Source organism: Camelus ferus, chromosome 10 (assembly GCF_009834535.1).
Source record: "Camelus ferus isolate YT-003-E chromosome 10, BCGSAC_Cfer_1.0, whole genome shotgun sequence".
Taxonomy (NCBI): Eukaryota; Metazoa; Chordata; class Mammalia; order Artiodactyla; family Camelidae; genus Camelus; species Camelus ferus.
Genome location: NC_045705.1, coordinates 43,192,179 through 43,215,410, shown reverse-complemented (window position 1 = coordinate 43,215,410; position 23,232 = coordinate 43,192,179). Strand labels below are relative to the sequence as shown.

Genomic DNA, 23,232 nt, shown 5'->3' with positions numbered 1-23,232 from the left:
TATATGCCCAGGAGTTAGAATGCTGGATCATATGGTAATTCTATTTTTAGTTTAAGGAGTCTTCATACTGTTTTCCACAGTGGCTACACCAAATTATATTCCCACCAACAGTGTAAGAGGGTTCCCCTTTCCTCACACCCTCTCTAGCATTTATTGTTTGTGGACTTTTTAATGATGGCCATTCTGACTAGTGTGAGATGATACCTCACTATAGTTTTGATTGCATTTCTCTGATTATTAGCGATGTTGAGCAGCTTTTCATGTGCCTATTGGCATCTGTCAGTCTTCTTTGGAGAAATGTCTATTTAGGTCTTCTGCCTATTTTTTGTTTGGGTTGTTTTTGTTGTTATTGAGTTGTGTGTGTGTTTGTATATTCTGGAAACTAAGCCTTTGTCAGTCTCATCATTTGCAAATCTTTTATTCCTGTCAGTAGGTTGTATTTTCATTTTGTTTATGGTTTCTTTTGCTGTGCAAAAGCTTAAGTTGGATTAGGTCCCACTTGTTTATTTTTGCTTTTTTTTTATTGCCTTCAGAGACTGACCTAAGAGAACATTGCTATAATTTATGTTAGATACTGTTTTGCCTATGTTATTTTTAAGTCTTTAAGCCATTCTGAGTTTATTTCTGAGTATGGTGTGAGAGAGTGTTCTAACTTCATTGATTTACATGAGGCTGTCCAGCTTTCTCAACAACACTTGCTGAAGAGACTGTCTTTTCTCCATTGTATATTTTTGCCTCCTTTGTTGAAGAGTAATTAAACATAGATCTGTGGCTTTATTTCTGGGTTCTTTATTCTGTTCCATTGACCCATATGTCTGGTTTTGTGCCAACACCATGCTGTTTTGATTACTATAGCTCTGTAGTATTGTCTGAGGTCTGGGAGGATTATGCCTCCAGCTTTGTCCTTTTTCCTCGGTAATGCTTTTACATTTATCTACTTTAAAGTAGGGTCATTTGTTATGGCAAAGTAGTGGTTAGGTGCTCAAGGGAAATACCATCTTCTTGATTCTCTAAAGACCTCATCAGGCAGTAGGTTTCAGTAGGAAAGTTAAGTTACTTAAGGAATGACACCAAGTTACCAAAGAGGAATATGAGCTTGGGTTAACATAAAACATTGTTTACAAGATGATCTGAAACATAAGGAGAATTGAGAGAATAATTTTTAGTTCTTAAGACTGATATTCAGTGTAACTAAAATTAACCAGATTTTTAATTTAAAAAAAATTTAAATAAATTGAATATTTAATAGGTTTAAGTAAATTGAATATTATTTGGATTAAGGATTAACAAAGCCAATAGTTCTTTGCAGACTAGTGAAACTGCCAAATCTCTGATGAGATTTACCAAGGTGGGAGGGAGAATAGGAGAGGTATATATAATTATCAGAGGAGAAAAAGTTACATCACAAGAAAGGCTGCAGTCCAAAAAGAAAAAAAATATATTATGAACACTTACAAACTAATAAATATGGCTCATCAAAACTGACAATGTAGATAACCTGTATATTTTATATGACTTTAAACATGTAAATTCATGCTCAAGTATTTCTCAAAAATTAACTCTAGGTCTTTTTCGTTTCATCTGGGAATTCTCCCAAGTATTCAAGGAAGAAATAAATTTAATCTTACATAAACTCTTTAAGAAATATAGAAAATGTATGAGACTAGTGTATCTTTGATACTAAAACCAACAACATTACCATAAAAAAAAACCTAAAAATACAAGATCACTGTGAGATAAGAGAAAACGTATTGGTCTCCACCTCCAATCCTAGCACAGAGCTCCTGAAGCCCTTGTGATTTACTAAGTAACAGACAGGAGTAGTGGGACCATCTCTTGTTCTAGTATTTGGTCTTTGATCGCATCTCTGTCCCCGACTGTTGGAGATCAACAGTGGGACGTGACTGGGAACTGATCTTCAAGCTAGACCTGGGCAGAGGCTCCCCACCCACTCCATGCCCATCATTCCCAAGGTCTGAGTAAGCTGTTTCAAGCAGGCAGCATTGAGAGAACAAGGTGTTGTCTAGACCATCTGGACTGTGTATGTGACTGAATCCAGTTAAGGCCTCTATATAAAGTTTAAAGATTCTGTATGTTCATGTCTGACTGAAGCATTATGCTATACACAAGAAATTGACACACTGTAAACTGACTATACTACAATAAAAAAACATACATACAAAAAAAAAAAAGATTCTGGCAGGTGGGCGCACAGAGCTATTTGTCTTGTGACTGTCTGAGGCAACCTCCCCATATAAATTCTCTTGCTTATTAAACCTGCCCCCTACCAATCTGAAGGGTTATGCCTCCTTTGGTCTCTCCTTGCCTTCCTTGTAAGGAGCCAGCTTCAGCTTTCATCTGGGAAACTCCCAAGTTTGCAAACCTGCACTGACATAGGACTCTTAAAACCCTTGTAAATTCCTAAGTGGTAAGAGCACTAGAAGCATTTTTTTCCCCTAATGAAGTGACCCTGGATGGGCTCCAGGATAGCTCCAGGTCACCAGAAAGTCCAAGCCTTGATTAGAAGCTTAGAATTTTTAGCCCCACTTCCCCCATTCTCCGGGGGGGGGGGGGCTGGAAATGTTGTCAATGATCATGTGTATTTGAGGAAGCATCCATTACAAACCCAATAGTACAGGGTTTGAATTGTTTTTCAGGGCTAGTGAACATATCTATACTGGGAGAGTGACATACCCCAACTCCACGGGGACAGAAGTTCCTGCACTCAGGACCCTCCAGACCTCACCCTATGTAGCTCTTCATCTGTATCCTTTATGATATCCTTTAATAAAGTGGTGAATATAAGTTAAGTGTTTCCCTGAGCTCTGTGAGCCACTAATTGAACTGAGGTGGGGGTCATGGGGACACTCAGTTTGCAGCCAAATTCGACAGATGTTGTAGGTAACCTGGGAACCTACTTGTGATTGGCATCTGAATTCGGTGGGAGCAGTCTTGTGGGACTGAGCCCTTAACATGTGTGATCCAACGCTCTCTCCAAAAAGATAGTGTCAGAATTGAATTAAATTGTAGGACACCCAGCTACAACTGGGTGTCATGGAGAATCACTTGCTGTGGGGAAACTTCCCCACATTTGGTAACCAGAAGTGTCAGAAGTAAAGTGTTCTGTGTAAATAATAAAGGCAGCTCAGAGGGGAAAGACTCACAGGAGTAAAAATTGAGTTTTTCCTTTACAGTCACTCATAACAAATCCTAAACATAATATTAGAAAATTAAATTTAAAAGTGTGAAAATATATCATATCCAGGATTAATATCTCAAGAATGAAAACTGACTTAACTAGAGGACATAAATTGGTATAATTTATCTTATTTGCAGGTTAAAGGAGAAAAATCATCTCAATATCTCATCAGAGGTAGAAAAATTGCTGGATAGTATTAAAGATCCATTTATATTAAAAGAAAGTATTCAGCTAAGAATAAAAGGGAATTTCATTGCTCTGACAAAGCATATGTACAAACAAAGTACAGCAAACAATATTGTATAGCAAAACATTAAAAATTTTTCCTTTGGGACCAAGATCACAGCAATGATGTCAACCATTACCACTTCTGCTTAGCTTTTATTTGAAGTCTTAGCTTTAAACTAAGGAAGAAAATGATACTAAAAATGTAGGAATTAGAAAAGAACATATATCAAATGACTATAATTTTAATTCATACAAATGTATTACTGGAAAATCTAAGAATCTATAAATGAACTGTTAGAAGAGGCAAATTATTAAAGACATTGTGACAAATTATAAATTACTAGCATAGTTTAAATTAGTATGAGTTATGTATGCAAAGTTGTTCATGAAATCAAGATAGAAAGAAATTTTAATACCACATTCCAGTCACAAATAGATTTAAAAAATATTCAGTACAACTGAAGGCACCATCAAAACCTATAAAATATCTAAGGCTAACAAAATTGCAAAATTCCTCTAAAGGAGAATAAATTTTACTGAAAAATAAACACAAAGTGAGGGAAATATTCTGTTCAGGAACATGAAGAGTCAATATTTTAAAGTTACCATTTTTGCCTAAATTGGTATAAGGAGTCAATATTATCCCAATCAAAATTCCAAAGATTTTAGTATATTCACAAAGTGATTCTACAATTTTTATGAATATTTAATAGCGACAATACTCAAGATATACCTGAAGAAAATAACAAGGTAAAAGAGTTGTTTTGTCAGATATAATAATTTATTATCAAGTAAAAGCAATTAATAGTGTGATATTGACAAATAAACCAACAGACAAAAATAGTAAGTCCAGAAATAGATCCACATGTATATGGATTCAAATTTTCACCAAGGTGACACTGCAGAGCAGTGGGAAAGAGATGAGGTTTTCAGTAAGTAGTGCTGAAGGGATTGGATATTCATATGGAAAAAATATGCCAATTCACTGCATCTTACACAAAAACAAATTCCAGATCAAAGATTCAAATGTGAGCGTGCGAGACTATCTTCATAATCGTGGGAGACAAGCTACAAAACGCACTAAGCATAGAGCAGAAAATTTCAAGTAGAAGACACACTCAGTCATATTAAAAGTAAAAGTTTTCCTCATCATAGAACACTGGAACAATTTGAAAAGACAAGAGAGGAAATATTTGCAACATGTGGAATCAAAAGGGTCTGAATTCAAAATGTGTGAAGCCATTTTTACAATCCACTAAGAAATAGACAAACCCAAAATTAGCAATAAACTCGAATGGGATTTTACCAAAGGTTAAAGCCAAGGTCAGCAGCATGCAAAGGGCAGCTCAGATTCATCTGCAGGCAGTAAATTGCAAATTAAAGTCACAAGGAATGATTACTATACCCCTACAAAACTGACAAACATTTAGACAAATAGCAAGAGATGTGCAGGGATATGGAAATAATCACCCACTACTGTTGGAAGGCTAAATATTTACAACTTTGTAAAAATTTGGCATTACCTTCTATTGTTAACCATCTGTATATTCCATGACCAAGGAATTTCAGACATTTACCCTAGAGAAACTTGTGCTTGTGTGAACCAGGACACCTGTACCCGTAAGAATGTTCATAGCAGCACTGCTCAAAGTACTCCCAAGCCAGGCATGTACCACGGCTCTAACACGATATGAATTTAAAAATGTGGTGTGTTCGTACAAAGTAAAACTCTATACACAACATGAATGAACATAGCCAGACGCAACATAGTCCATCTTAAGAACATAACTTGATTCCATCTACATAAAGTTCAAAACTAGAATTACTGTGTGTATACACATATATATTTAATTAAATACGATTAAAAATCAAGGTGATGGTTCTGTAAGTGAGGAAGGTGTTTGTAATCAGGAAGGAGACATAAGGGAACATAAGGACTTCTGATAGTGGTTTTATAGATGTTAATTTTATAATCATTCTTTAAACTACACATTTATATGTTAAGATATTTTCAGTATATGTTTTATTTTAAATAAAGATTGCTTCTGATCCCTCCAGAAAATGAAGGAAAAGATGCAGACTTTCCCTGGAAATAATCTGCTAAAGGACACAGTTGAAAGGACAATTGCTTGGTTCTAGTTGAGTTTAATACCCACAGTAAGATAAGACTATCCTTTGTTCTGAGATGTCACAGAGAAGTGACAGATTAAAACTTAACTCTGTCTGAAGCAGGGGTCTAAGTATTAAATAGCTTATTCTTTCTCACACTCCCTAAATTCCAGGTGAAACTCTTTCATGCATCTAAAAAGAAGGGCACTTAATGCATAAGAATTGTTAGTGAGGGAAACAGAATAAGCATTCGAAATTATTGACTTCCACAATCAAAATCCTTGAGCAGTTATAAATCAGGAAGTATTAGAAAAGATACATGAGCATAAAGACTTAGTTTTTGCCATCTTTTCTGCTCCGTACCACTTAACCAGAGAGATTCCATGATCTGGGAGCAGAGAAGCAGTTGGGTGAGAGATGAGTGCTGGCTAGTTGCTGGTCTGTCTTTATCTTCCAAATACAGCTTATGATCAATGCAAGGAGGCAGTGTAAAGAGGACCCGTGCCTCCCTGGTCCTGTCTGGAACTCGAGTCAGAAGCTGTACCAATGCCCTTTGTGTTACACTAATGGGAAAACAATAGAACAGAGACGGCTGCTATGGATCGAAGGGGCAGTGTGTCTGCTTTGCTCTGGATCCACCTGCAGTTCTGTTTTCTGCCAGTCTCAGACTATCAGTAATCAACGTTGCTGCGTGACCGGCCCCTGTGATTCTTACAATTTCAATATGCCCCTCAGCAATAAAGCAATAGCCATCAGGGAACTGTGGGGGGGGGGGAGTTGATTACTTATAAGACCTGGAAATCACACTGCACACCTGGGGCCACACAGCAAGGTTGTGGGTAGAAAGAGTGTGTGCACAGGACTGGGTTCTTTTACTAGGGTTGAGGGTGGGGGATTAGGGTTTTGTAGGCTCACTCTTTACTGGTTAAAACACAATGTAAGAGTGGGAATTTAAAATGCAGGAAGAGAAAAAAAAATTAGCCTAAATGGTCAGTTATTGAAATCAACCAAGATCTCTAAAAGGATCCTCAGTGGGGGAAGTGCCCTGGCTCCTTATCTAGTTGGGTGGCTTGAAATAGGTTTACTGGAGACGGCCATCTTTTAAGGGAATGCCTCTGCAATCAAAGCTTAGGTCAGGCGCTTGCATTATGAAAACAAACGCAACAGTCAGGGCTCACACTTCACCTACGCCAGAGGCCCAAAGACACAAAGTAGCAATGGAGTCTTCTCGCCATCTATGGAGAGGGACGCAGAAGATAGTTGGAAGAGGGGGCCTGCAGACCACGAGAGCCTGAAAAGGAGTGGGGAACTTGACAGAAAACCACAAAGGCCAGCCCATCTCTGTGCCCCTGTATCCCCATGTTTGTGTATTGCCTGCCTGAGGAGACACGCTTGAGACAAGATGGGGCAGGTGGTCTACAAAAGAGTCTAACACAGAACAGAATAGCAAGTTTCAAACAGATGCCTTCCTCCAATGTCGGTGTTAGCGTCTTCAGAACTTAGTAGTGAGTCCCAGCAAGAGGAAGGGGAAGATTGGGTGTGGAGGGAGGGGTGGGCAGTGAGAGTGACAGAATTTAAAACATGAACTAAGAAAACACAGAATTTTAGTAAACCTCCTTGGAAGTTACGAGTTGACGTTTCCTGTATCTAGCAGAATGGAAGCTTAGAATCACCAAAGCTGAGTTACACAAAACAAATAAATTATTTTAGACACTTGGGCTTGGGGCCATTAAAATTTTTACCTGCAATGTATCCAACAATTTCCAGCTCAGTTTTCGGGACTGCGTGCATAATCTTGTTTCCAAACCAGGTACGCTTGCCCAGTGTTCAGCAAGCCAAACGCTGAGACGCTGAGGTTTGCAGCAGAGAAAAGGTGTATTCGCAAGGCAGCCGAGCCAGGAGAACAAATCTCAGATCCGCTTCCTGGGAGGCGGGGCTTGAGATATGTATGGGCTGAAGCTGAGGCGTGGGGGACGTCGGGAAAGGTGATTGGCGGTAAGAACAAGGTGAGGTAATCCTTGTTCTGCACAGATGCAACCACGCTACAGTTTCTTCACGGGACACATGCTCGGAAAATAGCGTTCACCTGCTCTGAGGGCGGGGTTTTGGCCCTCTGACATCAACTTACCACCAACTGGACCCCTGCCTGCTCATTTGGAGGCTTGGTGGTCTTAACCGGTCTTAACCAGCTTGAACTCGAACTGGATACAGTTGACTCTAACTTCTTTGGAAAAAAAAAATGGGCAAACACCTTATTGTTTAGGTTCCATGACGCTTAGAGGACATGCAGGGTTTTGTAAAAAAAAAAAAAAAACAATTAAAGGGGGCGTGATCGGTGAAGGCAGGTGACAGGTGTAATGGATCTAACTGATGATGACCCTCAGCTTCAACCTAAGTCGCTGCTCCAGAATTAGTCCTGGAGGCTGTGATAAAATATCTAACCGGAGGCTTCCCACAGCGAGCCCATGTCTACTTCGACAATCTTATTTCAGAAACAGCTGAAAAGAAGAAAAGTGTGAGATGGACTCCGTCATTTGACAGTTTAGACAAGGTCCTCCTCTTTGCTGATACACTTACAATGCCTTGTAATGTTGGTTTCCCCTATGGCAAAGGAACTCCCTAGCACTTTACCATTTAGGTTTTAGAGAAAGGTAATTAAAAAAAAATTTTCCTGTGGTGATGTTTGTGGTCTTATCAAATGAATCAGCTTCCAGCACAGCAGTAAAGGTTGCGTCCAAACTGAACGAGGTTTCCAATCGTGGAAGCAGATGGTTTACTGAGTCAGGGAATGAAAACTGATTATTGATTTGCTATCCTTGTAACGACATCGGTGGAGAGTGATAATGGACTGTACCACTTGTAACAGAGTAAATAGCCATTTTTATATTACTTGCTTTCTTGCAAATTGGCTACTAGCAGTGAGAGTAAAATATATGGCTGTCTCATATCTCAAAGCACTAAACAAATTGCACTAGAGGAATGCAGCCAAGCAGGGTAGAACGTTTGCTGATATTTATAACTTGAGCTCGCTGAAAACGCCACATTAAAAAGTTCACAATTCTCCCCGTTTATTTTCCACAGTCATTTAGGTATTACTTCCTCAATTCTTAGCAGCTGTAGTTATTTTGGAATAATGCATAATTGCCTTTTACCTCACAACATGAAAGTGCTCTGGGGCTCTTATCAATTTGTCATTTCCATGACAAACTATAAGCTATTTTCTGAGCTTGTATTTCTTGAAGAAGGAGATACATCCATAGCAAAATGAGAAAAAGGAGTATCAAGATACAGGAATGCAGGTTTACGATGATTCTTAAATAAAGACTTTGCACTGATTTGAAGCAAAACTTGGGTTTTTTGCTTTGTCTCTCTTTAATCTTAGCTTTCTTCCCACCGCTTCCTCACATGCAACTGGCTTTCTGTCAGGAGAAGCTACCTAGATATACTCATCTCTGAGTCACTTTTCCAACATTTCTTTTCTTCCTGTTGGAGGTGCTCTGAGTCTGCATACACATTGCTGTTGATCCTGTTTGTAAACTGGATGATTTTGTGTGATACTGGACTACACAATCTACTTGTGCCAAGACAAACAGGTGTTTCCACAGTTGGCATCCATAGTTCACATACCTAGGAAAGTTATTTTTGAACTTTGGGCAAATATTTTAGCCTCTGACCAGAAGAGTGGATTCATATTCAGAAATCAGTTTGTCTCCCAGATGCAGTAGCTAAGTCACTGTTCAGAACAGGGTTCCCAATCCCTGACACACCAACATGGCAGGCCGCCTTGTATTCTCAAACAGCGAACTCTGTTGTTGGAAAGTGTCAGTGGATGCCCGTTCCCCTTAATTCCTCTTGAAGATCACTGAATAAATGAGTGGAAGTGGAATGTGAAGAGAAGAATCTAAAGGCCATATGCAAGGAATCAGGGAAGACAGAGTATTTTCATTCCAGTCTGTTCATGATAGCTTCCTTGATTCTTCTGTTGAAAAGGATTCAGAGGAAACATCTAGGCTCAGTGGGAAACAGAGGCACATTGAATTGTGGTACCTGCCTAGGCACAGGATGTAGAACACAGTGCATCACATGGATCCCACCCATGACACATAAGAATCCCTGGCCTATGTTTGACATTTTACAGCTGTTGGAGCATTTTCATATGTTGCATATTGAATAGAAATCAAATGCTCTCTTTTCGAATGTAGGACTTCAAGAAGGAGAGCTTAGGACATATTACCAAGATTATACAGATATTGTTTAGTAATTAAGAAATTGCTTGAACCTGTCAGAGGAATGTTAATCAGGAATGTAAATTGGAAAACAGTATGAAGGTTCCTCAATCCTACTTCTGGAAATTTATTGGAAAAAAAAACTAATTTAAAAAAATATGTACACCTATGTTCTTTGCAGCATTATTTACACTAGCCAAGATATGGAAACAACCTAAGTGTTCATCAGTGGACAGATGGATAAAGATGTGGTGTATATATACAATGGAATACTATTCAGACATAGAAAGAATTAAATTTTGTCATTTGCAACAAGGATGGAACTTGAAATGCTAAGTGAAATAAGACAAACAGAGAAAGACAAGTATCATATGATTTCACTCATATGTGAAATCTAAAAAACCAAACAGACAAACAAAAACAACAAAACAAAAACTCACGGATACAGAGAACAGATTGGTGGTTGCCAGAGCGGAGGGGTGTTGAGGGGGTGAAATGGGTGAAAGGAATTAAGAGTTGCAAACTTCCAGTTATATAATAAATAAGTCATGAGGATGTAATGTGCAGCAGGATGACTATATCAATAATATTGTATTGCAGACTTAAAAGTTGCTCAGAAAGCAAATCTTGAAAGTTTTTGTCACAAGAAAAAAAAAGCATTCTGTAACTTTGTATGGTGACAGATGGTAACTAGATTTATTGTGGTGATCATTTCACAAAGTATACATATGTCAAATCATTGCTGTACAGCTGAAACAAATATAATGTTGTATATCAATTATACTTCAATTAACAAAAAGAAATTGCTATACAGTCTTTGTGATTAAGTATATGCTAGTACAATCATGCTTTTAATTTGTTCATAAACTCACTATGAATGGTTTGTTTTGAGAGGACCAAATCTTTCATGCAAAACTGATATAGAGAAATACTCTGTATGATCAGATTTTTTTCTAATGTTTGGTTTCCATGCTCACTTTCTTTTATAGCATTTATTTTTATTTGGAGATCAACAGTCATTCCTCTTAATTTTTATGTTATCTTGAATTCTAGATCTTGTTATGACAGAAAAAAATGGTTTTTATTTAAAAATATTTTCAATTTGCTTATTTCTCTGCCCTGGCATGCATGTATTATTGAACACATCTTCAACCAGAAATAACACCTATTGTTGGACATGCAGCCATGCTCTTTCAGTAAAACCCAGATTATTTTATAATAAAAATATATCTATCTACATAGGTACACTGATTTTATAAAAGCATGCTCATGTTTCTTTGTATAGCTCAGTGGTTTTCAACTGGAGATGATTTTGCCCCTCAGGGGACATTGGGCAATGTCTAGAGACACATTTGCTTGTCACATTGGGGAACAGAAAACTGCTACTTCATCTAATGAGTAGAGGCAAAGATACTGCAAAGTGTACAGGACAGCCATCCAAACAAAGAATTATGTGGGATTGAAAGACCTGCTCTAGCTCATCGTATAAAACACTCAACTTGTATGTTATACTTGTAAACATTTTTACTGGTCTTCTACTTAACCTAATTGAAGAGTACGATATTCTGAAATCAGTCAGAAATCACTACTGAAATTTATCTTTCTAAACTTAAAATATCAATAATCTTTATCACTAATATTTATCAAAAAAGATTAAATGCTGTGATATAAACGAAGGCTTAAATATTTTAAAGATAAATCATAGAATATATTCTCTGACCACAGTGAAATTAAACTGAACTTCAGTAACAGAAAGATAAAAAGAAAATATTCAAATGTTTAAAATTAAAGCAAAATACTTCTAAATTACCCATGGATGAAAGAGGAAATCAAAAGGAAAATTATATGATATTATAAAATTATTATAAAATAATGAAAATGTGACATAGTAGTATAAATCAGTTCCCAGTGGGAAATTTATAGCTTTTAAATGCCTATTAGAAAAGAACAGATGAAATATCAATAAGCATTTATCTCAAAAAGCTAAAACATACACACAAAAATCCTTAAAATATTACATATGAAATTCCAGCATTTATAAAAAGGCAAATACATTATGACTAAGTGGGATTTATTCTGAGAATGCAAGATTAGTTTAACATTTGAAAAATCACTCAGTGCAATTCACTACTTTAAAGGGAAAAAAATAGGGGCAAAAAAAATATGGTCATCTCAATATATGCAGAAGATGCTTTGAAAATAAAATTTAATACCTGCTTATGAATTAAAAAAAATTCTCAGTAAAATTGACTCGATGGGAAGTTCTTTAATCTGATAGAGAATATCTATCAAAAAACCTACAGCTAATATCTTACAATAAAAAAATAGTGTATATTTTCCACTTGAATTTGGGAACAAATCAACAATGTTCATTGTTATAACATTTAATCAACATTGTACTGGAGTTCTTGGGACCTAGCTTGTTATTTTGTTTCTTTGTTTTTTGGAGTCATGATATCTTTCTCTCTTCTCTTTTTTCAAATGCTTTTTAGCTATTGGTCAAACAGGATAATAAACACTGAAAACTGGAAGACAATGATGAAAGAAACTGAAGACACAAGTTAATGGAAAAAAGTCCATGTTCATAAATCAGAAGAATTAATTGTTAAAATCTGCATACTATTGGAAGTCATTTACTAGAACCAAAGAAATCCCTATCAAAATTCCAATGGCATTTTTCACAGAAAAAATATTCTAAAATTTGTATGGAACCACAAAAGACTCTGAATGGCCAACACAACCCAGTGAAAGAACAATATTTGAGGCATCGCACTTCCTGATTTCAAACTATGTTACAAAGATGTAGTAATCAAAACAGTATGGAACTGGCATGAAAATAGACACATAGACCCATGGAACACAACAAGAGCCCAGAAATAAATCTTCACGTATACAATCAACCAATATTTGACAGGGGAGCCAAGACTACTCAACGGTGAAAGCATATTCTCTTCATTAAGTGGTGCTGGCAAAACTAAGTCACACGCAGAATAATAAATTGTACCCCTATTTTATACCAGTTTCAAGTTAAAGATGAATTTGAAATGGATTAAAGACTTGAAATGAGAAGTGAAAGCCTGAAACTCCTAGAAGAAAGCACAGGGACAAATCTCCTTGATATTGATCTTGGTAATGACTGCTTTTGATATGACACTCAAAGCACAAGCAACAAAAGCAAAAAAAAAAAAAAAAAAAATTACTGGGACTACTACTACACCAAACTAAAAAGCTCTTCATAGTGAAGGAAATAATCAGTAGAATGAAAAAGCAATCTATGAAATGAGAAAAAATATTTTCAAATCATATACTTGAGAAGGGGTTAATATCCAAAATGTATAAGAAATTCATATAACTCAGTAACAAAAATCATCATCATCATCATCATCATCATCATCATCATCATCATCATCATAATCTAACTGATAATAGTCCAGAGGATCTGAATAGACACTTTAAAGAGGAAGACATACACATGGACAACAGGTACATGAAAAGATGCTTGACATTACTAATCATCAGGGAACTGCAAATCAAAACCACAGTGAGATATCACCTCATGCCTGTTAGTTAGAATAGCTATCATTAAAAAGACAAGAGATAAAAAGGGTGGCAAGAATGTAGAGAAAAGGGTACCCTGTACATTGTTGGTGGGAGCATAAACTGGTACAGCCACTATGGAAAACAGCATGGAGGTTTCTCAAGAAATTCAAACTATACTACCGTATGATTCAGCAATCCCACTTCTGGCTATATATCTAAAGGAAATAAAGTCAGGACCTCCAAGAGGTATTCACACTCTCAAGTTTATTGCAGCTTATTCACAGTAGTCAAGATATGGAAACAACCCAAGTGTCTACTTACAGATGAGTGGATAAAGAAGATGTGAGACATATATCCATAGATCTATGTATAGAGTTGGTCCTTGAATAACACGGGTTTGAACTACATGGATCTGCTTATAGCAGATTTTTCTCAATAAATATGTACTATAGTACTGCACAATCCACACTTGGTTGAATCTGCGTGAACAGAACCACAGATAAGGAGGGCTGGCTATAAAGTTATACTGAGATTTTTTGAGTGCTGGGGGATTGGCATCCCTAACCTTTGAATTGTTGAGGGGTCAACTGTACATATCTACACACAATGGAATGTTATTCAGTCATGAGAAAGAAGGAAATCCTGTATTTTGTGACAACACAGATGAACCTTGAGGTTATCATGCTAAGTGAAATAAGTGAGGCATAGGAAGACAAATAGTGTATGATCTCACCTATATGAGGAATTTGAAAAGGTCCAACTTCACAAAAGCAGTGAGTAGAATGGTGGTTGCCAGGGGCTGGAAGGTGGGGGAAATGAGGAGACATTGGTCAAAGGGTATAAACTTGACGGTATAAGATGAAAAGTTCAAATATTCAGTATGGTGATTATAGTTAACCATACTGCATTAAATACTTGAAGTTGCTAAGAGAGTTGATTGTAAATGTTTTCACCACAAGAAATAAATGATAATCACATGAGGTGATGGAAGTGTTAACTAGCCCTCCTATGGGGTAATTATTTCTTAATATATGTGTATTAAATCAACACATTGTACACTTTATACTTACACAGTATTATATGTCAATTAAATTTCATTAAAACTGGGGGGGAAAGTTATTTGAGATTTCTAATACTGCATAAATAAATTCCGAAGAAGGCTCCTTATTTGAAACAATTAAAGATGCTTGATACTATGTGCCTGCTTAGAAAATAGAGACAGATTGAAGAAATACTTTGCAAATGCATTTAGGAGAAAAAGCAAAAGACCTTGGCAGTGATCAGACAGCAAGCTTGTCCCGTTTGTTCCCATCAATCCAGACATTGATCCTGGAATGCACAAACTAAAGAAAAACCAATCTTGGTTGAGAACCACTGAAAAATTCATGCCCTATATTAAGGTTTTTACCTTATTTCATCTGATTTCTGTGGGATCTATGAGACACTTGATAATAATGTTGTCTCACAGGAGTGGAAACCAAGAGCCTTAAAGATTAAAGACATGGTTGGGATTTCACAGGAACTGGGGTTTGAGAAATGTCACACAGACTCTGCTTTAGGAATACAAACTTTGGAAACTATCCATATCTGGGCTTAAATCCATTTTCAAAACTTTGACTGATGAGGAATAGCTGTTAACCTATCTGAGCCAATTTCCTTTTCTTCACCAGAAAGTTTTGTAGAGATGCTAACCATTGTTGTCCTAGTTACACTTCTTTCTAAAGACTCAGAAATACTTTCTCTGTTCTAAATATGTGTATTAGTATTCTGTGATCATGGTCAGAGCTGAGATAATTGTATGAGAATCATTTCCAAAAGCAAATGTCTGAAGAAGGCACTAGAGGGCACCTGACAGTGGTGGCAAGCCAAGGGAGGGAAAACTGGCAGTAAGAGGATTCTTTGCTTGTACATCATTTACACATGATAGTGAAGTTGACTAAAAGTACCTTCTATTATCTCAATGTACCATCCATCTTAAAGAAAAGTGAAAATCAGTGAAAAACTACTCCTTTCCTTGGGGCAAGTGCTCCAATGCCTCCCTTTGGTACATCACTGCCCAACAGACAGATACATATTTATATTCACTTGTAGGTCTGTTCTGGATTGTGTGTATGAACACTACACAGGCAACATCTCAAGCATGTGAAAATGGAGATGGTCTTCACTGCCATTGCCACTAACCAAGTCTGCTTCTCAGCTCACTAGGGGTAAGTCCCGGGACATGGTAATGAGATACACAGAAACTGAGGTGGATTTTTCATCTGAATAATCCAGAATTCTGAATTAGATATGAGATGTTACTACTATGGGAGTCGATAGTAGTGGAATTAAACTCTCATTAGGGGAAAAAAACCATATTATATCCATTGGTAAAATGATAAGAATGAGAGCTAACTACTCATCGGAAACAATGCAAAAGAGCAAAAAACAAACAAACAAACAAACAAACAAACAAAAAACTATGAACCGACAACCTTAAAGTGCTAACAAACAAAAAACTGTAAATTTGGAATTTTATATTCAGCAACTTATACTCCAAATTGCTCAGAGAAATAAAAAAAAAGCATTTGCACAATCTTTGCAACTATTTTGTAGGTTGGAATTATATGAGTGTGTCATATGTGAGTGTTTTCTTTAAAGGTAAATGAAACTATATGAGAACTTATCTACACATAGGCATGCACATAAAGTTATATATAAAATATTATATAATGTATAAGTTTATATAAATATGTATAAGTTTTATATAAGTTTATGTATAAGTTTATATAAATGTATAAGTTTATATAATGTATAAGTTTATATAAATATGTAAAATATATGAACAGGTAAATATAAATTTTTCATGTCACTAAAAGTAATTGACTATTTAAAATAAAAAGAGTAATAATATGTTGTAGGGTTAATAGCTTAAGTAGAGGTATGACAATAAAAGCACAAAAAACTAGAGGGGAAAATGGAAGGATGCTGCAATAAGTATCCCATATTACATGCAAAGTGGTATAATATTTTTTGAAAGTAGATTGTGGTTAATTAAAGATGTATATTTTAAGAGCAACTTTAAAAAAAGGCGAATGTGGCTAATAACCAAATAGAGAAGATAACAAAGAATACTAAAATATGGTTTAATGAAAAAAATTCAAAAGAGAGATGGTCATGTGCTTTAAGAAAAATGAGAAATGCACTTCAAATTTCAAAATACAGGGTAAAAATAAAAGGATAAAAAAAGATGAATCAGGGAAATTAATTAATCATGGGAAACTAAAGCATAAGAAAACTGGAGCAGTCTCATGAATACTAGACAAATTAGAATGCAGGAAAGAAAAGTATTCCTAAACCCAGAAAGTGATATTTTATAATGATAAAAGAGCCTAGTCATCAAAAAAGACCCAGAAATCTAAAATGTGTAAAGACCAAGTAACAGAACTTCAAAATATATGAAGCAAAAGCTAAATGAACTAGTGCGAGAAATAGACAAATGCATAGTTATCATTGGTATTTCAAAACTTTTCTTCCAACAGTTGATAAAGTAGAAACAAATTGTTAAGATTAAAGAAGACTTGAAAAATCTCAACCAATTCTCCCTCTATATTTATGAAACACTCTACCTTCCAATGGCAAAACACCCATTCTTTTTACGTGTCTGTAGAATACTGGCCACACAGAAGAGATACTAGGGTATAAAGTAAGCCTCAGCAAATTTAAATAGAGGTTGAAACAGAGAATCAAATGAAAAACTAGTACCAGAAGGATGCATGGAAATTTATCCAAATACTAGAAAATTAAGTAATACTTCTAAATAATCCTTAGTTCCAAGAAGTTAACAAAGAAATTAGAATATATTTTGACCTGAATTTTAATGCAAACATGATACAAAGTTTTGTAAGATGAAGCTAAAGCAGCGTTTAAATGGAAATCCATAGCTCGAAAAAAGGCTTATAACAGAAAAGAAAAAAGATGGAAAATAAGTCATTCCACAATGAAAAGTTAGCAACGGAAGAGCAACGTAAATCCAAAGCAAAGTAACACAGGAAATAAGAAAGATAGGAGCAGAAATTACTAAACTATAAAGTAGAAAAACTGTTTTTCTTTTTTTAAAATAAAGACTTTGTTTTTTGAAATGATTAATACAAATAACAAAATCCCTATCTTTATATAGTAAGAAAGAGAACACAAGTTAACAATACAAGCCAGAAATAAAGTGACACTATTACAAATCCAAAAGATTATATATTAAATGGATATTGTATATTAAAGAGATAAGAAAATATCTTGAGATATTTATGTCAATTATTTTGACAAAAAATGAAATTTCTTGAGAGAGATAAATTACTAAAATCAATAAAAAGAAATAAAAAATAAATTGAGTTCATAATTTCAAATTTTCTTAAAAATAACATTTACAACTCCAGCCTCAGGTGTCTTCATTGTGAATTCATTGAACATTTAAGGAGTAAATTTAAGGATTAAATAATATCAACCTTTACAAACTTTTTCAGAAAATTAAAGTTGAGGGAACATTTCTCAACTTTTTTTTTTTAGTTTTGGACCATTCTTTTTTTTTTTTTTAACATTTTTTATTAATTTATAATCATTTTACAATATTGTGTCAAATTCCAGTGTAGAGCACAATTTTTCAGTTATACATGAACATATATATTAATTATGACATTTTTTTCTCTGTGAGCTACCATAAGATCTTGTATATATTTCCCTGTGCTATACAGTATAATCTTGTTTATCTGTTCTACATTTTGAAATCCCAGTCTATCCTTTCCCACCCCCTGCCCCCTCAACTTGTTTTATTTAGCCAGCATAACCCAATCTGACAAAACTTGTCACTTACTCGTGATAAAACAAACAAACAAGAATAAAATAAAATAAAAAAAAAAAACCTCAGGAAGATCCTCAAACTGATTTGGAGCATGTATGAAATATCTTAGGTAACACTATGCTCAACAGTGAGAGACAACGCATTCCTTCTCAGATTGGAACAAGGCAAATTTGCCCATTCCCATGATTTCTATTCAACATTATGCTGAATAGAAGTTAACTGGAGATTTTAGCCAGCACAATAATGTAGATTGGAACGGAAGAAATAAAGCTATAATTTTTTTACAAGCAAAATATCATTTGTGTAGAAAATCTCAGTTATCTACAAAAAGAAAAAGACCTCTACTTCAGTTAATGAATGAATTTAACAGTATTGCAGGAGGCAGTGTGGGCTTCATAGCCATGTAATCTATGCAGTTGCACTGGGTCCCATGCTCAGAAATACCCTGTACTTGGTTTAATACTCTGCTATCATTATCTTGAAATTTGAACAAAGGGTCCCACAATTTTATTTTGCACTGAGCCTTGCAAATTATGTAGCAAGTCCTGATAGGATACAAGGTCAATAAAACCAATCTGTTGTATTTCTAGCTAACGAGAACAACAGAAAATTAAAAAAAAATTCAAGACATTCAAAACATATAAATGAATTAGGAATAAGCTTTACAAAATATATGTGAGGCACTGAAAGACATAATTAAATAGGACCTAAACAAATGGAGTAATATATAATTTTTATGGATTGTGAATCTCAGTATTTTTAAGATGTCAGATTCTCCCAAATGACCTATAGATTCAGCATAATCCCAATCAAAATCTCTGCAGATTTTACTTATTATAAAAGTTGGCAAGTTTACTCTAATGTTAATATGGAAATGCAAATATCCTGGTATAGCCAAAATAATCTTAAATAAAATGATCAAAGTTGAAGGACTATATTATTTCTAGAATTTATATAAATATATGGTAATTAAGATAGTGTGGTAGTTGCATATAAATTGACAAACAGAGCAATGAAACAGTATAGACAGCCCAGAAGTAGACCCACACTTATACGGTCAACTGATTTTTGATCAAGGCCACAAAGTATATCAATGGGGACAAGAAGGATTTTTTCCCAAAATGGTGTTAGAACAACTGCCTATGTTTTCAAAAAGAGAAACTTGACTCATGCCTGACACCATATACAAAAATTAATTGAAAAATAGTATAGACATAGACGTAAAAGTTAAAATTATTAAGCTGCAAGAAGAAAACACAGGAGAAAATCATTGTTAACTTTGGGGACAAAGATTTAATAAACAGGACCCAGTTATAGAGACAGAACTTTTTATTAGAAAAATTGATAAAAATTTATTTTATCAAAATCAAAAATGTATGTTCACTAAAATACATTAAGAAAATAGGTAAGTGAGACCTGGACTGGGAGAAAGTATTTATAATGATTATGTCTGAAAAATTACATGGATTCAGAATACATAAACTCCTGTAATTCAACAGTAAGAAGACAAACAATCCAGTAAAAAGTAGGCAGAATACTTACACAGTTACTTTACAAAGGACGATATATGAATGGCCATTGAGAAAATGAAAAAGTGCTCAGCATTGTTAGTCATCAGGGGAATGAAAATTAGAACCGCAATGAAATACCATTACACATCAGGCAGAATGGCCAAAGGAAAAGGACGGACAACAACAGACACCGACAAGGCTGGGAGTAACCAGAACTTTTATGTGTTAATGACAGGAGTGTGAAATTATCCAACGTCTTTGGTAATCAGCCTGGTAATTTTTCATAAAGATAAGCATATTCCTGTCCTACGAGCCAGTAGTTCATCTTCTAGATAGATTCCCAAGAGAAACAAAAACATTATGTCCACAAAATGAGTTGTCCAAGAATGTTAATAGCAGTTTTACTTGCAATAGCCCGAAGATGGAAGAAGCCCAAGCGTCTTGCAACAAGACATAGACTAAAATGTTGATGTATTTATAAAAATTAAATGCTACATAGCAATAGAAAGAAATGCACTACTGTTACTTGGCACAGCATGGATGAATCTCAAAACCCTTATATTGAGCTAAATATGCCAGACACAAAAAGGTACTTACTATATTATTATTTTTATGTGACGTTCTAGAAGAGGCACAACTAATGTAAGGGAAGGATATCATTACACTTGTTGAATCTTAGGGGTTGGAATAGAGAGGGGAGGAACAAGAGAATCCTTCTGGCATGAAGGTAGTATTTGATATCTTGATGAGATCTAGATTTTGCAGTGGTGTGCTGACAAACTGAATCTCAGGAACCAAAAGCCCCAGTTTGTAGCATTTTTAGATTTTTTTTTTTTGGTATTAATACTCCTACCATGGCTACATTTAAAATACAAATAGTTTAATAGCTGACTTGCAAAAATCTGGGATATTTAATAATTAGTCCTTTTTATAAGCTAGTTCTAGCATACTGCTAAATACTGCTGTGTGCAATTGTCAAAGTTCATCAGACTACACCCTGAAGATCTGTACATTTCACTGCATGCAAATTATACCTTAATAAAAAATTTTAAATATGAGAAAATAAGAACTTATCAGCTCTACAAGATAGTTGAGCTAAGCACAATTTTTTCAACAAGCCATACTTTCAATTTAGCTTCTCTTTTTGCATTGTTCCGCATAGAATGTCCTGGAGCATAGTTACTTTATATTGCTTGTCTGCTCTCCAAGAAAATAGAACAGTTATTATACAATAGACTTTGTATCCAAGTGCATTATGTCCAAATACCAGGATATGCCTACCTTCATGCTAGTTCAGAGGACCAGGACAAGCAGGTAATCCACGATTCTTGTTGATAGAATCTAATCACATGAGCAATCAGATGACTCTCAGGAATTCGGACTGCTACACTCAGGGAACAAAGCACCATTTGTTTGCTGCAGCTGAATTTTTCCTGAAGTAGATTTGCTCAAGGCACCCGCTAAAGACCATGTGCAAGCTGAAATTACAAAGAAAACCACTGACAGAGTGAACATATAGAGCAGAAGCACAAAGAGGAAGAGAAACACCATGAAGTTGAAGTTCATACAACATTTAGATGATAATAATCACAGGTACCATCTATTGTACCATTACTTTATATCGAATTTTTTATACATAACTTTATTCAATTGTTACAAGATTACAAACATTAGAGATATTTCGGTTAGTCAAGAATAAAGAAAACAGAATCATTGTAAGTATTAAGGAGTAAGGCATTTGTTATATAAATTAGACCTTACACAAATATGGGAGAAGGTGGGAAAGTGAAAGTCTAGGAGGATGGAAGCGGATCAGAGGAACCATTGCTAACCCATGCACTGGTACAGATGGGCAAATCAGAGCTTGCAGATAACTGCAAGAAGTCAAGCACATCTGGCCACAAAGTAGAGCTGCAAAGAGGTCACTCTCGGGGAAACTGTTGCCTGTGTGTGGCTGTTGCTTTTGTTGTCAATAGCCAAGCCCCTGACTGTAGGCCTGCTGCTGTTGTTGGTCACCAGGTCCCCCAACTAGTAAAATGAATTAGCTGTGGAATGGAGGATTGAGAAGGCAAGCTGAAACTGTCAGGCATTTCCAGTCATCCATCACCACTTCAGATCATGATAATCTCCTGAAACAAATGACTTCTGCTACACTTCACCTTCCTAATCTCAAGCAAATTCTCCTTTTGTTAGGCAACTCTAACCAAGCACCATATTGTGAAGAGGGTCCCAGGAAACACAGATCTTAGCTTTAGCCAAGTGCATATAAAACAAAGGAACCCAATGTAAAGTCCCAATTTACAGATAAGGAAAAGAAAGCTCAAGCTGGTGAAACAGTTTGCTCAGGTTATTAGCAAGTGCCTGAGCTGTGACCCAAACCCAGGTGTGTCTGATGCCAAACTCTTTTCCTTAGCACCTTTCTTTGGCCATCCTCACCGGTAAGGTTATTTACTTCAACGGCTTTCTGGTTCCAGCTCCACATCGTCACACTCAGCCTGTTTTCCTGAGGGGTTTACGTACCTTTGTAAGCAAGCAACCTTATGTATGGCTGTAGTGAAGATTAAATGAGGCTGCATAGACAGCGTGCTTAATAATACGTTGCCTGTGGCTACTGGTGTGATGATGTCTTTGATGACGATGAATGGTCTTTACCTTCAGGCCACTTAATAGAGTGAGAAGCATGAGCCAGGTGTTCTGGATAAAAGTTTAGCTTTGCTATTTCATCTCTGCTCTAGTCATAGCCAGTAAATTTCAGTTTTTTAAACCTCTAAATGAGGATAATACTCTCTTCTCTGATCACATCTCAGGATTTTTGTGAAGAACATACATATATGCATATAAATATATATGTTGTTGAAACTGTGTCTCCTGGGCCTTCTCTCTTCCAGTTACCCCACTACCCCACACTGCCTTAGGGAAGAGTCTGGGCCCTTCTTTTCTAGAGTTAAACCTTTAACTCCCATAATCTCTATTAACCAGGGAGGTTTTGAAGAAGACACAAGGAATGTGCAAAATATAATCTACAAACCAAAATGAAGCCTTATTATTACCCGATCGCCTCATTTTGGGTGGTTTCCTTTTGAAAACATTGACAAGGTGAGCTGGTTGTTATGCTCACCTACCACCACTCAGTCTACCCCCACCGCCATCCTGACGAGAGCCTTGGGCTGGGCTCTCTCTGCAAATCCTCTGAGCGCATGCCGCTGTCCCCAGCTGTGCCTTAGCACCTGTACAGAGGGAGATTTCAGGGTTGTTATCTCTGAGTTCCCCGTTCCTTTAAGGAAACTGTATTTCAATCTGTGGCATGATGACCTTTTGCTTACCCTGTTAGATTAAATCACAGGCCCCCTTATAAGTGCAGAGCTGAGAGAAGGCTTGCAAATTGAATACAGACTTTACCTGTGAGCAGCATCAAAAATCAACTTAAACGAGTGCATCTTTGCAAGATACACTCATTGCTGGTCTGGTGTTTCTCTGACCACAGCTCATGCCAGCATTTGGAATGCAATTATGTCTCCTCCAAATTAAGTATTTAGCAACATTTCAGCTTTAAGATCTTACAGAAGAAAGTCATGTACACTGCAA

General features: G+C 35.9%; 1 long non-coding RNA gene across 1 annotated transcript in view; it reads right to left on the bottom strand.

Moving 5' to 3' along the window:
* Nucleotides 1–21,202, bottom strand: part of LOC116666415 — a 101,025-nt gene extending 79,823 nt beyond the window's left edge. The window contains exon 1 of the long non-coding RNA XR_004323253.1: nt 20,929–21,202. This is a non-coding gene — a long non-coding RNA (uncharacterized LOC116666415). The remainder of the gene's footprint in view (nt 1–20,928) is intronic.
* Between the last annotated feature and the right edge of the window lie 2,030 nt (nt 21,203–23,232).